Source organism: Sarcophilus harrisii, chromosome 2 (genome assembly GCF_902635505.1).
Source record: "Sarcophilus harrisii chromosome 2, mSarHar1.11, whole genome shotgun sequence".
Taxonomy (NCBI): Eukaryota; Metazoa; Chordata; class Mammalia; order Dasyuromorphia; family Dasyuridae; genus Sarcophilus; species Sarcophilus harrisii.
In genome coordinates, this window is record NC_045427.1 from 191737438 (window position 1) to 191752529 (window position 15092).

The window sequence follows — 15092 nt, forward strand, 5'->3', positions numbered from 1 at the left end:
TAATATTGTTAAGAGCATGATGGAAAAAGGTTGGTAAAGACATGGTGAGTGGGAAAGTCAGTTGATTATAGAGTTATCAAATGCTTTTATTTTAATAATGAGAACCTAATGGAGGTCATGTAACAAAAACTTATAGTAGAATTAGAAAACTTTTATGATTTTCTCTAGCTTTATTGAGCAGCACATGAATAGGAGTGGTGACAGTTGATAGGAGAAGTTCTGACCCTTGACAGGGCAAGCATTATGATAAGATATTGGAGCAGAGGACTAGTGAAAAGAGGACAGTATTAATTGAAATTATTTAACCAAAAGTTATATATATATATATATATATATATATATATATATATATATGTATACACACACATATATATTATACACACATATAAAACTAAACTTTTGGTTAAACAGTTATATATATATATATATATATATATATATATATATCAATATATTATAGAAAGGATAGTGTAGTAGGCAAGACAGAGATGACAGCTTAGGAAAGAATTATGGAGTCAAAAATTGAAAATCACAGCTGAGATCGGGAGCCAAGATGGCGGAGAAGACACACGCGACTTTCTAAACTCTTCTCTTACCCTCTTTATCAATATTATATCGAGCCTCAAAAATAGTCTTGATGCAAGAAAGATAAGAAGGAACAACCAACGCCAAAGAAAATCTACTTCCAAAAAGGTTTTCCCCAGGGGGGAACAGACGGGAGAGAAATTAAGTTCCTAGGAGAGCCTCAAACCGAAAGTGAAAGACAGATCTCAGCAAAGGTGCAGCCCCAACCCACAGAGGGGCTTTTCCTTGGAGCAGTTGTGATCCTGACCCAGGAACAGCCCAGGTTAGCCCCCAAATTGCGGGGGGGCCCGGCTAGCCATAGAGTTTTCCAGGCCGAGCATCGGGCAGAGACACTGGGGCAGAGTTGGGCGGTTCAGTCCCTTGGTTGTGGTCATACACTACAGTCCCACAAGAGGCTCCGCCGGGGACACTTTCACCCCCAGTCTCAGCAGAGGGCAACCAACCCACCCAGCCCACTAACAGTTTGATATTTCGCCATGCGAATCCACTCCTGTTGGGGGAAGGGAAAACCCACCAGAGACCCCATACCCGGAGCTGGAAATCGGTTTACATCTCCCCTGCTCAGAGGAAGCTGGCAACCCCTTGCCCAGGAGACATACCCAAAGGCTTTAAAACATGAATAAAAAAGATGAAAAGAATGATCAACAGCTTCTATGCAGAAAAGAGCAGGTCAACAAACCAAGAGACCTAAACAGCAAACATGGATCAGACTGTCCTTTACATGATGCTTAAGAAAGACCATTAAAAGAAAAGAGAGTTAGAAGATAAATGGGGGAAAAAGAAGCCTCAAGAGAGCAACAATTTGAAAAGAATTGGAAAAAGAAAAAAACTCGGAAAGAAGAATTTGGAATTGGAAAAAATAAAGAATGACTAGAAAGTAGGATTTAAATTGGAAAAGACAAAGAACATGCAAGAGGATCTGTGAATTGAAAAAGAAAATAATTCACTAAAAAAATTAGTGAAATGGAAAAAAATTCCAAGACCAAAAAATACATTTAAAAAACCAATTGGACAATACAGAAAGAAGAAAAAGCTAATGAAGAAAAAATAATTTTGAAATTACAACTGAACAAATAGAAACCAATGATCATTGAGACAGCAAGAACAGTCAAGCAAAACCAAAAAAAGAAAATGAAAACCATGAATTATCTATTTTAAAACGGGCAGACTTGGAAAATAGATCTAAGGATAACTGAGTATTATTGATTTCCAAAACTATATGAAAAAAAGAGCCTAGATACATTTTTAAAGAAACACCAAAGAGAACTGCCCGATGTTAGAATAGAAGGTAAAATAGGATTGAAAGAATTCATCAAACACCTTCTGAAAGAAACCCTAAAAATAAAAACCCCAAGGAAATTGTGGCAAACCAGAAACGATTAAGGAAAAATTTTACAAAGCAAAAAAAAAAAAAAAAAAAAACATTTAAATACCAGGTGCCAATAAGGGATCAGCCAAGATCTGGCTGCCCCCTACATTAAAGGGAGAAGTCCAATAAATTTCAAAGTCACAAGAACTTGGGAGCAGCCAAGAATAAACCACCCACAAGTTAATTTCTTCCAGGGAAGAAGATGGAATTTAATGAAACAAATGAATTCCATTTGTTTCTGAAGAAAACCAGAACTAAACAAAAATTTGACTCCCCAAGAACCAAGAGATGAAAAAGGTAAAATAACTCTTGAAAATTGTATCTCTGTTCTGGATATACAAAAGAATACATGTATAATTTGATTATACTGATATAAATAAAAAAAGGGAAGGATATGAAAAGGGATGATGGGAATAAAAGGAATAAAAGAGGGAAACCATCCCACAAAGAGGCAAAGGAAATTATCAATCTGAGGGAATTTGAGAGGGGGGAGGAAATTGTGGAATCTTACCCCAAGAGTTCCAAAGAAAAAATAATTGACATTTGTTTTAGAGAAATTCCCCCACCCATTAAAAAACGGGAAGAAAAAGGAAAAGAAAAGAGAATAAAAAAAAGACCCAAAGGGGGGGGAGGGATTATAAAGAGGAGGGATCGTGACAAAGAGGGCATGTTTAAAAGGGGAAAGAGGGGGAGGCGAAAAGGAAAGCAAATCAGGGTTATTAGGATGGCAGGAAAAAGATTTAGTAATTCTAACTGAAATGTGAATGGGATGAACTCCCCCATAAAGAGGAAGCAGATAAGACTGACAAAAGTCGAACCCTAAAATGTTGTTTACAAAAACACATTTAAAGCAGGGGATACATAAGAGAAAGGTAAAAGGCTGAGCAAACTATTATGCTTTCAGGTGAAGCCAAAAGGGAAAATCCTTATCCCAGATCCAAAAGAAAATTGATCAATTAAAAAGAAAAGGGGAAACACATCCCCAAAGGGGCATAAACAAAAGCAAACTAATAAAAAAATATGCACCAAGTGGTTGGACCAACTCCTAAAGGAGAAGTTAAGATTTGGAAGAAGTAGACAAAAACTGTAAAGTAGGAGATCCCAACCCTTCACTCAGAATTAACAAATCAAACCACAAAAAAATAAGAAAGAAATTAAAGAAGTAAATAGAATATTAGAAAATTAGGTATTTGATCTTTGGTGAAATTAATGAATAAAATATATTTTTCCCAGACAAACCTATTCAAAATTGACCAATATTGGGACAAAAGACCTGAAAAATGCAAGAAAGCAGAAAAAATCTTTTCAGATCATGATGCAATAAAAACAATTCAACAAAAAGTTAGGGGAAATAGACCAAAAAGAATTGAAACTAAAAATCTCATCTTAAAGAATGATTGGGGTGAAGAAAAATTATAATACAATTATAATTTATGTTAATAAATGATGAGACATCATACCAAAATTTTGGGATGCAGCCAAAGGGTAATAAGAGGAATTTTATATCCTTAGAGGCTTTACTTGAATAAAACAGAGAAAGAAAAGATTAATAATTGGGGCAAAAAAACTAAAAAAAGACCAAAAAAAACCCCCAATCAAATACTAAATTAAATTTAAAATTAAAAGGAGAAATTAAAATATTGGTAAAAAAACATTGAATAATTAAAAAACTAAGAGTTTTCTATGAAAAGCCAATAAAATAGATGTTTTGGTAAACTGATTGGGAGGAGGAAAAAAATTAGTAGTCTTAAAAATGAAAAGGGAAACCTTCCACCAATGAAGAGGAAATTAGAGAAAAATGAGTTATTTTGCTCAACTTATGCCAAAAGATAACCTTGAAATGGATGATTCCCCAAAAATAGACTTCCAATAAGGAGGAGGAAGTAAATTGTTGAATAGTCCCATTTGAAAAGAAAAACCCAAAAGAAACAACCCCTAAGAAAAACCCATCCAGATGAATTTATAGTGAATTTTTACCAAACAAAAAAAATTTCCAATGTATAAAATTATTTGATAAAAAGGGAATGAAGGAAACCACCAAATCTTCTATGAACAGACATGGAACTGATTTTAAAAACCAGGGTGAAAACAGAAAAGAAAAATTATAGACCAACTCCCTAATGAATATTGATGCTAAAAATCTTTAAATAAGATATTGAAAAAGACTAAGAAAATCATCCCAAGATAATACACAGATCAAGTAGGATTTAACCCAGGAATGGTTTGGTTAATAAAAAACTATCAATATAATTGGCCATGTTAATAACCAAATTAAAAAAAATATGATCATCCTAAAGATGGAAAAAGCAGAAAAATCCAAATCCATTCCTATTAAAAACATTTGAGAGTATAGGAATAAATGGACTTTTCCTTAAAATAACACAGATCTATTTAAACCATCAGTAAGCATCATATGTAATGGAGCAAACCAACCATTCCCAATAAGATCTGAGGAAAAAGGGGAAATCACCGATTATTTAATATTGTATTAGAAACTAGCATAGCTAAGAGCTGAGAAAGAGATTAAAGAATAAGAATAGGAAGAGGAAACCAAATTATCACTCTTGCCGGATATGGATATAGAGAACCCCAGAGATTCCTAAAAAGTTATTAGAAATAACCACAACTTTAGAAAGTTGTGGTTATAAAAAAACCCACATAAGTCATCAGATTCTTATATATCATAAAAATCCAAAGTGGAGTTAAAAGGGAGAAATTCCATTTAAAGTAACTACGATAATATAAAAATTTAGGAATCTATCGCCAAGGGAAAATGAAACTTTATGAGCAAAATTACAGACCACTTTTCACAAAATTAAGTCTGATCTAACCAATTGAAAAAAAAATGCCTTGGATAGGGTGAAAATATAATAAAGATGAAAATTACCTAAACTAATCATTTATTTAGCTTATACCAATCAGACTCCAAAAAACATTTTAAACCAAAAAATAACAAAAAGTTCATATGGAAAACAAAAATAAGAATTTCAAGGAAAATGAAAAATCAAATGAAGGGGTTTTAGCTGACCAGATCTAAAATTATATTATAGAGCAGCAGTTACCAAAACTATTTGGTATTGGCTAAGGAATAGATTAGTTGATCAGTGGAATAGATTGGTTCAAGGGATAAAACAGTCAACAAAATAGCAACCTAGTCTTTGACAAACCCAAAAGATCCTAGCTTTTGGGATAAGAACTTATGTTTAAAAAATTTGGGAAAATTAAACCAATATAGAAACTAGGATTATCCATACTTAACCCGATACCCAAGATAACAAAAATTCAGACCTAGGCATAAAGAATGAAAATTAATAAATTAGAGGAAAATAGGATAGTTTATCAGACCTGTGGAAGGGGAAGGCTTAGACCAAAGCAGAACTAGAGATCATTACTGATCACAAAATAGAAAATTTCGATTATACAAACTGAAAGTTTTTTTACAAACAAAATAATGGAAAGATTAAAGGAAGAATAAACTGGAAAAATTTTTTAAGTCAAAGGTTCTGATAAAGGCCCTATTTAAAATATATAGAGAATTAACTTAATTTATAAAAAAATCAAGCCATTCTCCAATTGAAAATGGCCGGATATGAAAGACAATTTTGATGAAGAAATTGAAACATTTTAGTCATAAAAAAGATGTCCAAGTCAATTAATAGAGAAATGCAAATTGACAACCTAAGATACAACACACCGTGATTTAAGATGACAGGAAAAAATAATGATATTGTTGAGGGATGCGGGAAAACTGGGACATTAAGCATTGTTGGTGAAGTTGTGAACGAATCCAACCATTTTGGAGAATAGTTTGAACTTGCTCAAAAAGTTATTAAACGTATACCCTTTGACCCAAAAGTTTCTACTGGGATTTATCCCAAAGAGAACAAAGAAGGGAAAGGACCGGGAATGTTTGTGGCAGCCCTTTTGGACAAAATGAAACTGAATGGATGTCCACGTTGAGAATGGTGAATAAATTTGGTTATGAAAAAGGAAATTACTGTTCTGTAAGAAATGACCAAAATAATTTCCAAAAGGCCTGAGAGAAAGAACTGATGCTGGATGAAATGAGGGACCAGGAGATCATTATTTCAACAACAATACTATAGATGACCGTTCTGATGGACCAGGCCAACCTCAGCCAGGAGATCAACCAAATCATTTCTAATGGAGCAGTAAAACTGAACTAGACCCCAGAAAAAGAACCTGGGAGATGATAAAAACCATTAATTGAATTTAACCTTTTTTATGCACACCTGCATTTTGATTTTTCCCCAAGTAATTGTAAGTATTTCGAGTCTGATTCTTTTTCTACAGCAAAATAACCTTTGGTCATGTATACTTATTGTGTATCTAATTTATATTTTAATATATTTAACATCTACTGGTAAAAAAAATCACAGCTAATATGAAGATCAAGATTTGAGATTGCAAGCCAAAGGAAGAAATAGAATAGCAAAAGTTATGATCCAATAAAGAAACTCTAAAGTTCAAGAAAATGAAAGTTTACATTTGGGAGTTATAGCAAGGGTATGACAATCTCGGTGTGTAGCTGAGGTTGGGTAGGGATGAAGATAATGAGAAACAACCAACTTGAGGAACTGAGGGGTATTTGGAGCATTTGAAGTTGTCTCTTATAAAGGAAGGTGCTGGAGAGGAGAGACAGTCATTTACGCCATTATAGAAAGAAGAGGAATGTCTTGGGCATTATTCAACAGGTACCAGAATTTTTATAGGATAGCAAATATGGATTAAATTAAGTTCAGTGCATGAGAGGTGACTGGGTAATGGTGGTAGAAGACAAGCTTGGAAGTGACATCAGGGATCAAGGAGCATTTTTATTCCCCTAATTTGATTATTGAGTCAGTGGAAGTGAGTTGAAGTTCAAACATTTTTGGAAAGGAAGACTGTGTCACCAGGAGTTAGACATATCAGTGAGATCCAAAAAAGGGAAGAACCAGCAAAGAAAAGTAAATTAAGATGAAACCAAGCTTCTTGCCTAGAGGATATTGTAGATGGGAATGGTTGGGTTGAAAGGATAGGAATAAGAAAATAGGCATGAGAGGCATTAAATGACAACTGAAGAATAAGTCAGGAGTTCAAAATCACTGAGAGACAGGAGGAGATTATGATTGAGTTGTCATTTGTTACTAACAGAGGAATGAGTTTAGATAGATTACCTAAGTCTCTAGAGCTCATTAATTTTAGCCACCTTTTCATTAATTTTAATAACCTTTAATAATAAAAAAGGTATGGAGATCTGTCTCAAGATTATTGATAGCTGAATTCAATCAGGAAAAAATGAGAAAACTGGAGTGATAATTATAGCTAACATTTATAGAACTTAATCAAAGTTTGCAAAACACTTTGAGAATGTCTTATGTTGACTTCACAATGACTCTGTGAGGGAATTTGAAACTTATTAGATTCTTGTTTACATATAGAGAAACTGAGGAATAGAAAATTTAAGTTATATGTCCATATTAACTCAACTAGGAAACATTAACAGATAGATTTAAATCTGGTTCTTTCTACTGAGTGGATGCCCATCAGATGGAGAATGGCTAAATAAATTGTGGTATATGAATATTATGGAATATTATTTCTCTGTAAGAAATGACCAACAGGATGATTTCAGAAAGGCCTTGAGAGACTTACACAAACTGATGCTGAGTGAAACGAGCAGGACCAGGAGATAATTATATACTTCAAAAACAATACTATATGATGACCAGTTCTGATGGACCTGGCCATCCTCAGCAATGAGATCAACCAAATCATTTCTAATGGAGCAGTAATGAACTGAACCAACTATGCCCAGAGAAAGAACTCTGGGAGATGACTAAAAACCATTACATTGAATTCCCAATTCCTATATTTTTGCCCACCTGCATTTTTGATTTCCTTCACAAGCTAATTGTACAATATTTCAGAGTCTGATTCTTTTTTCACAGCAAAATAACAGTTTGGTCATGTATACTTATTATGATTCTAATTTATATTTTAATATATTTAATATCTACTGGTCATCCTGCCATCTGGGGGAGGGGGTGGGGGGGTAAGAGGTGAAAAATTGGAACAAGAGGATTGGCTATTGTTAATGCTGTAAAGTTACCCATACATATAACCTGTAAATAAAAGGCTATTAAATAAAAAAAAAATAAAAAAAAAAGAGAACTACCTAAAAAAAAATCTGGTTCTTCCTGATCCAGTTTTATCAGTTGAAGGATTGATATGTTCAAGAAAATGGTGTTTGTATGACTCTACCAATTTCACTAAATCATCAGTCTTGTATGATAGCTGCATCCTTTGCTTCCTTTTCTTTTGAATTGATATCCCAACATGTCCATAGTTTATTCAATCAGGTCAATGCAGTTATTGCCTAATACACAAACTTAAAATAAGCAAAATGGTGGCTATGGAAACACAGTATTTCAGTTGAAATATAAGAGTTTTCATATCTTCTTACCACCCAAGAGAAACAGACCCCACCAAAACATATATTTTCAGTGAGTGGGAGGGTCCAAACATTTTTTAAAAATCTTTTCAAAATGTATGTATTTTTATTGTTACTGTGGAAATTAGGACTTAAAGAGAGGTTGTGACCAAAACATATTAGTCAGTGGCTCTAGGTTGACAGCCTGTGTCTGAAGAACCTGGGAGGCTGAGATAGGGAATGATCAAAAATGATAGAGAAGACATCAAACATGACAACTTTTGCTATAGCAAAGTTATTTTACTGTGTTAAATTTAATCACAGAAGAACAGTACAGATGGCATCATGATTTATGCAGATCCATGCAAATGAGTGTGTAAATAATCGCTCAAGGGACCTGACAGTCAAGGTTGCTCTAGTAAATAATTCCCATTTCCACCACTGTCCTCCCAGAGCCTTTTGTTTACTGCTGTTTATGTGGAAAAAAAAAAACAAGAAAACATGTGCTCTGTGATCAGAAATAGAGATTCATTTAATGAACAATCATTAAGTATCTACATCTGTAAAATACTGATCTACACTCTCTGGGAGATACCATATCGATAGAGACTTCTGAATTCTAATCATTATATAACATAACAGAGGAAAAATAGTCAGAATTAAGAAAGTGATCTATCACTTTATTTAGAAAAGTGATTAGTTATTCAGTACACATTTATTGACTAATTGATCATCTTTTATTTTGCACTGTTAAGGCAAAATCTAGGGTATTCATTCTATTTAGTTTTGAAACTTCATTTTAGGAAGAACATTGACAAACTCGAATGTATCTAGAGGAAAGTGATAAATGTGGTAAGGAAACTAGAGACAATGGCATATAGGGATCAATAAAAACAGCTGGCACAAAACAAACTAACTATTTAGCCAAAGGACTCATGGTAGTGTCTCATGACATGAGAGAGGAAATGTGGAGCACTGGAAGGAGCACTGGCTTTAGAGACACAGAACCTGCATTCAATCCTCATCTTTCATACTTTTTTTTCAATAAAACCTCAGGAAAATAACATCATTTTTTTTAGTTCTCAGGTTTCTCATTTTTAAAATGACAAGGTGGAATCAAATAACTCTTCTTCCCTTTCAATTATAGATCTATGATTCTATGATCAATTTACTCAAGTATTTTGAAACATTACTTTTTTTTTAATGAAACACATTTCATTGATCATTGTTTTTTTACATTACATTCCTTTTTCAATTTAATTTCATTGTTTTGCAAAATAATAGGCACTTACTTTATCTCCATTAATTTCCCATGGATGAATTAATGAATAAAATAAAAAAGAAATCCCTCAAAAACCTTTCTGAATATCAAACAAAATAAAACTGCACATTGGCTATATCAAATAAGCATGTCATAGTTTTCATTTTAAGTGCATCATGTTTCTGGTCGATACAATCTTCATATATAATTTTCTGGAATACTAATTTTTCATCTGTCAAAGATCTAGTTATCCAAACTTATTTTTCATTTTTAAAATTTTTTATTAAAGCTTTTTATTTATAAAACATATGCATGAGTAATTTTTCAACATTGACCCTTGCAAAGCCCTCTGTTCCAAATTATCCCCTCCTTTCTCCCACTCCTCCCCTAGATGACAAGTAGTTTAATACATGTTAAATAAGTTAAAATATATATTAAATCCAATATATATGTACATATATAGATATGTACATATATATATATATATATATATATATATATATATATATTTATACAGTTATCTTGCTGCACAAGAAAAACCAGATCAAGAAGGAAAAAAAAAAGCTGGGAAAGAAAACAGAATGTAAGCAAACAACAACAGAAAAGAGTGAGAATGCTATGTTGTGGTCCACACTCAGCAACCACAGTGCTCTTTTTTGGGTATAGATGGCTCTCTTCATCACTGAACAACTGGAATTGATTTAAATCATTTAATTGTTGAAGAGAGCCATATCCATCAGAATTGATCACTGTATAGTCTTCAAACTTGTTTTTCTTTACAGTTTTATCACATAAAATTTTCCTTTATTTTTCTCATTTTACTCTGTATAAATCTTAGTAGTTTTCCACCCAAGTTCCTTTGCATTTGTCCATTTTTCCATTTTAATGGAGAAAAGTATCTAATTACATTTAATAAAATATTTTGTTTAGCTTTTCTCCAATTGATGGGAACCTCAATATATTTCAGATTTTTTGGTTGCTATTTGCTACTATGAAGAGAGCTGTAAAAATTGTGTGCTTATGAGACATCTCTCTTTGACTTTATTAAGAGTATAAATCTATAAATGGTAGTAATCATTCAAAGAATATGCACAGTTTAGTAACTCTTGAGCTTAATTACAAATTGCTTTACAGAGTGACTGGACTACTTCATAGCCATACAAAAATTGCATTATTATACTCCATTTAACTGTTTTCCTTTCAATATTTGTTATGTTTCTCTTTTTTTCCTTCTTTACCAGTCTGGTGGGTATAAGAGGAAGCCACAGAGCTACTTTAATTTGCTTTGTATTTTACAGAAATGTATCTCAAAGATTATATACCATGATCAATTGTAATTTAAAACAGGAATGAGGGACTGGTTCAATATTAGAAAAACTTGAAACATAATCAAGAATATCAATAATACCAACAAACACTAATCTCAATAAGTAAAGAAAAAATAGACACCCATTCCTACTAAAAACAAAACGATTTCTAGGAACAAATAGAGCTCTTCTTTAAATAAGAAGTAATATCTATCTAAAAACCCAGCCCAAGCATAATCTATAATGGTAATAAACTAAAAGTCTTCCCAGTCAGATATAGGGTAAAGGATGGCTATCTATTATTAATCATTATTATTTAATATTGTACTAGAAATTCTAGTTATAGGAATAAGAAAAAAATGAAGGAATATGAAAAAACAATGTAGAACCAAAACTAACATTCTTTGAAGACCATTAGGAGGTATACTTAGAGAATTCTAGAGAATTACCTAAGTAACCAGTATTTTATTGGTTAAAATAAATAACAACTTAGCAAAATTTCTGGATAATAAGTAAGATCAAATAAATCAAGAATATTTCTATAGATTACCAATTACCAACAAAACCTAGTAGTAACAAATAGATAAATTTCATTTAAGGTAATTGCAGACAATATAAAATACTTGGAAGGCTACCTGCTAAAACAAACACAGAACTATATGAACACAATGAAAACCATTTTCAACACAAATAAAGACATCTAAGCAACTAGAGAAATATTGATACTTTGTGTTTGAGCTGACCAAACATGATAAAATGACAAATCTATAAAAATTAATTTGCTTATTCACTGCCTTTCCAATAAAATTTTCAAAAAATCCATATAGCTAGAAAAATAATAACAAAATTCATCTGGAAAAATAAAAGGTCAAGAATTATTAAAAGAATCAATGGAAACTATTGAAGGAACTAGAGTTCAAAGTACATTACAAATTGGTAATAATCAAAACAATCTGATGCTAGGTTAAAAAAACAGAGTGATGGATCATTCTAATAGATTATGTAATCATTATATTGTAGTAACTGACCATAGGGATACAATATTTAATAAATCCAAGGGTCCAAGCTTTGGAAATAAGAAGTCATTATTTGACATAAATCACTGGGAAAATGATAGAGCAGTTTGGCAGTTTGGTTATAAACCAACATCTCACAACATATAACAATAAAAGATCAAAATAGGTGTATAATTTATAGATAAATGATGATATCAAAAATAAATTAGAGCAAAATGGGGAAAATACCTTTCAGATCAGTAGATAAGGGAATAATTTTTTTAAAAAAATTTAATAGCTTTGTTATTTACAAGTTATATGCATGGGTAATTTTACAGCATTGACAATTGCTAAACCTTTTGTTCCAATTTTTCCCTTCTTCCCCCTACCTCCTCCCCAGATGGCAGAATGACCAATGCATGTTAAATATATTAAAGTATAAATTAAGTATACATGTCCAAACCGTTATTTTGCTGTACAAAAAGAATTGGACTCTGAAATATTGTATAATTAGCCTGTGAAGGAAATCAAAAATGCAGGCAGGCAAAAATATAGGGATTGGGAATTCAATGTAATGGTTCTTAGTCATCTCCCAGAGTTCTTTCACTGGGTGTAGCTGGTTTAGTTCATTACTGCTCCATTAGAACTGATTTGGTTCATCTCAGTGCTGAAGATGGCCAGGTCTATCAGAATTAATCATCATATAGCAATGTTGTCGAAGTATATAATGATCTCCTGGTTTTGCTCATTTCACTCAGCATCAGTTTGTGTAAGTCTCTCCAGGCCTTTCTGAAATCATCCCGCTGGTTATTTCTTACCAAACAATAATATTCCATAATATTCATATACCACAATTTATTCAGCCATTCTCCAATTGATGAGCAGCTACTCAGTTTCCAGTTTCTAGCCACTACAAAGGGGGCTACCACAAACATTCGTGCACATACAGGTCCCTTTCCCTTCTTAATGATCTCTTTGGAATATAAGACCAGTAGTAACACTGCTGGGTCAAAGGGTATGCACAATTTGATAACTTTTTGAGCATAGTTCCAAATCAGCTTTCCAGAATGACTGGATGTATTCACAATTCCACCAACAATGTATCAGTGTCCCAGTTTTGCTACATCCCCTCCAACATTCAGCATTATCTTTTCCTGTTACCCTAACCAATCTGACAGGTGTGTAGTGATATCTCAGAGTTGTCTTAATTTGCATTTCTCTGATTAATAATGACTTGGAGTATCTTTTCATATGGTTAGAAATAGTTTCAGTTTTTTCATCTGAGAATTGTCTGTTCATATCCTTTGACCATTTATCAATTGAAGAATGTCTTGATTTCTTATAAATTAGAGTCAATTCTCTATATATTTTGGAAATGAGGCCTTTATCAGAACCTTTGACTATAAAAATGTTTTTTCCAGTTTTTTGCTTCTAAGGGAATAATTTTTTGAGAAAACAAGATACATAGAGAGAATGACAGGAAGTAAAATAGATAATTTTGACTACATGAAATTAAAAATATTACACAAGTAAAAACAATGCAGCTAAAATTATAAGAGAAAAAATACAGCAAGTTTCCCTGATAAATAAATAGGAAAATGAGTCAAATTAAAAAAAAAGGTAAGATCCATTCTCCAATTGTTAAATCATCAAAGAAAATGAAGAGGCAGTTTTCAGAATTTGAAATCAATGTTATATATAGTCATATAAAATGCTCCAACTCATAATTGATCAGTGACATAAACATTTAAAAAAAACAAATCTGAGCAATCAATTCATACTTATTAGATTGGTTAACATGGCAAAAAAGGAAAGTGGCCAGTGCTAGAAAGGAAGTGGAATAATGACAGTAATGCGCTGTTGCTTGAGTTGTGAACTAGTCTAATTATTCCAGAATATAATTTGGAATTATACTCAATGAAGTATAAAACTGTACACAAAAGGCAGATAACTCATATGGACAAATATATTTATGGCAATTCTTTCTGTAGTAGCAGAGCATTGGAAATTGAGGGGATCCTGAACCACTGAGGAGTGGTCAAACAAATTGTGATATATGATTTCAACAGAATACAATTTTACCATAAGAAATGGTCAATAGAATAGTTTAAAAATTGGGACAACATATATGAATTGATATATATGTATATAAATATGTAAATTATTCTAGACATACTGATACTTATTAGTTCTTTCTCTAGATTCAGGAAGTGTCTTTTTCATATGTCTTTTATAATTAATTTATATTTATAATTGTTAAAATAAGATTTGCTTAAAGTCTTTCTTAATGGGGCAGCTACATGGCTCAGTGCATAGATCAGCATCCCTGAAGTCAAGAGGACCTTAGTTCAAATCTGAATTCATACACTAACACTTTCTAGCTGTGTGACCCTTGGCAATTCACTTAAGCCCAATTGCCTCAAAGACGAATTAAAATTTAAAATAAATAAAGTCAACATAATATTGCTGTTACTGCACACAATGTCCTCTTTGTTATGCTCATTTGGTACTTCACTAATTTTTGTAAATATTTCCATGTTTTTATAAAATTATTGATTTCATCATTTTTGTAACACAGTCATATTCCATCATAATCATATACCACAACTTATTTAGCCATTCCCCAACTGATTGATATCACAGTAATTTCCACTTTTTTGCTACCATAAATAGAGCTGCTATGAATATTTTCCAATATATAGGTTCTTTCCCTTTTCCCTAAATTGTATTCAGAACTAGATCAAGTAAGTGGTATTGCTGGGTTAAAGATACAAGGTAATTTAATGGCATTTTGGGTATAATTTCAGATTGTTCTTCAAAATGTTTGGATCAGCTTATTCCATTAACATCATCACATTTTCTCCCATATCTCTTTCTGTATTTGTCACTTTTCCATTCAATTATTTTAGTCAATCTGGTATTTTTTAATTTGTATTTTTTTAATCAATAATGATTTAGAGTATTAAACTAGAAGTCCTCCCAGAATGATCAGTGTGAAATATGGATATCACCAACATTATTTAATATAATTTAAAATCTAGCAGTTCTCTTCTTTATGTAGCATAGATTCAAAATTCTATCAAAAAAAACTACTGCAAAATTTTACTTCAGTTACCTGTTTCCCTTCTATCCTTAAGTATAG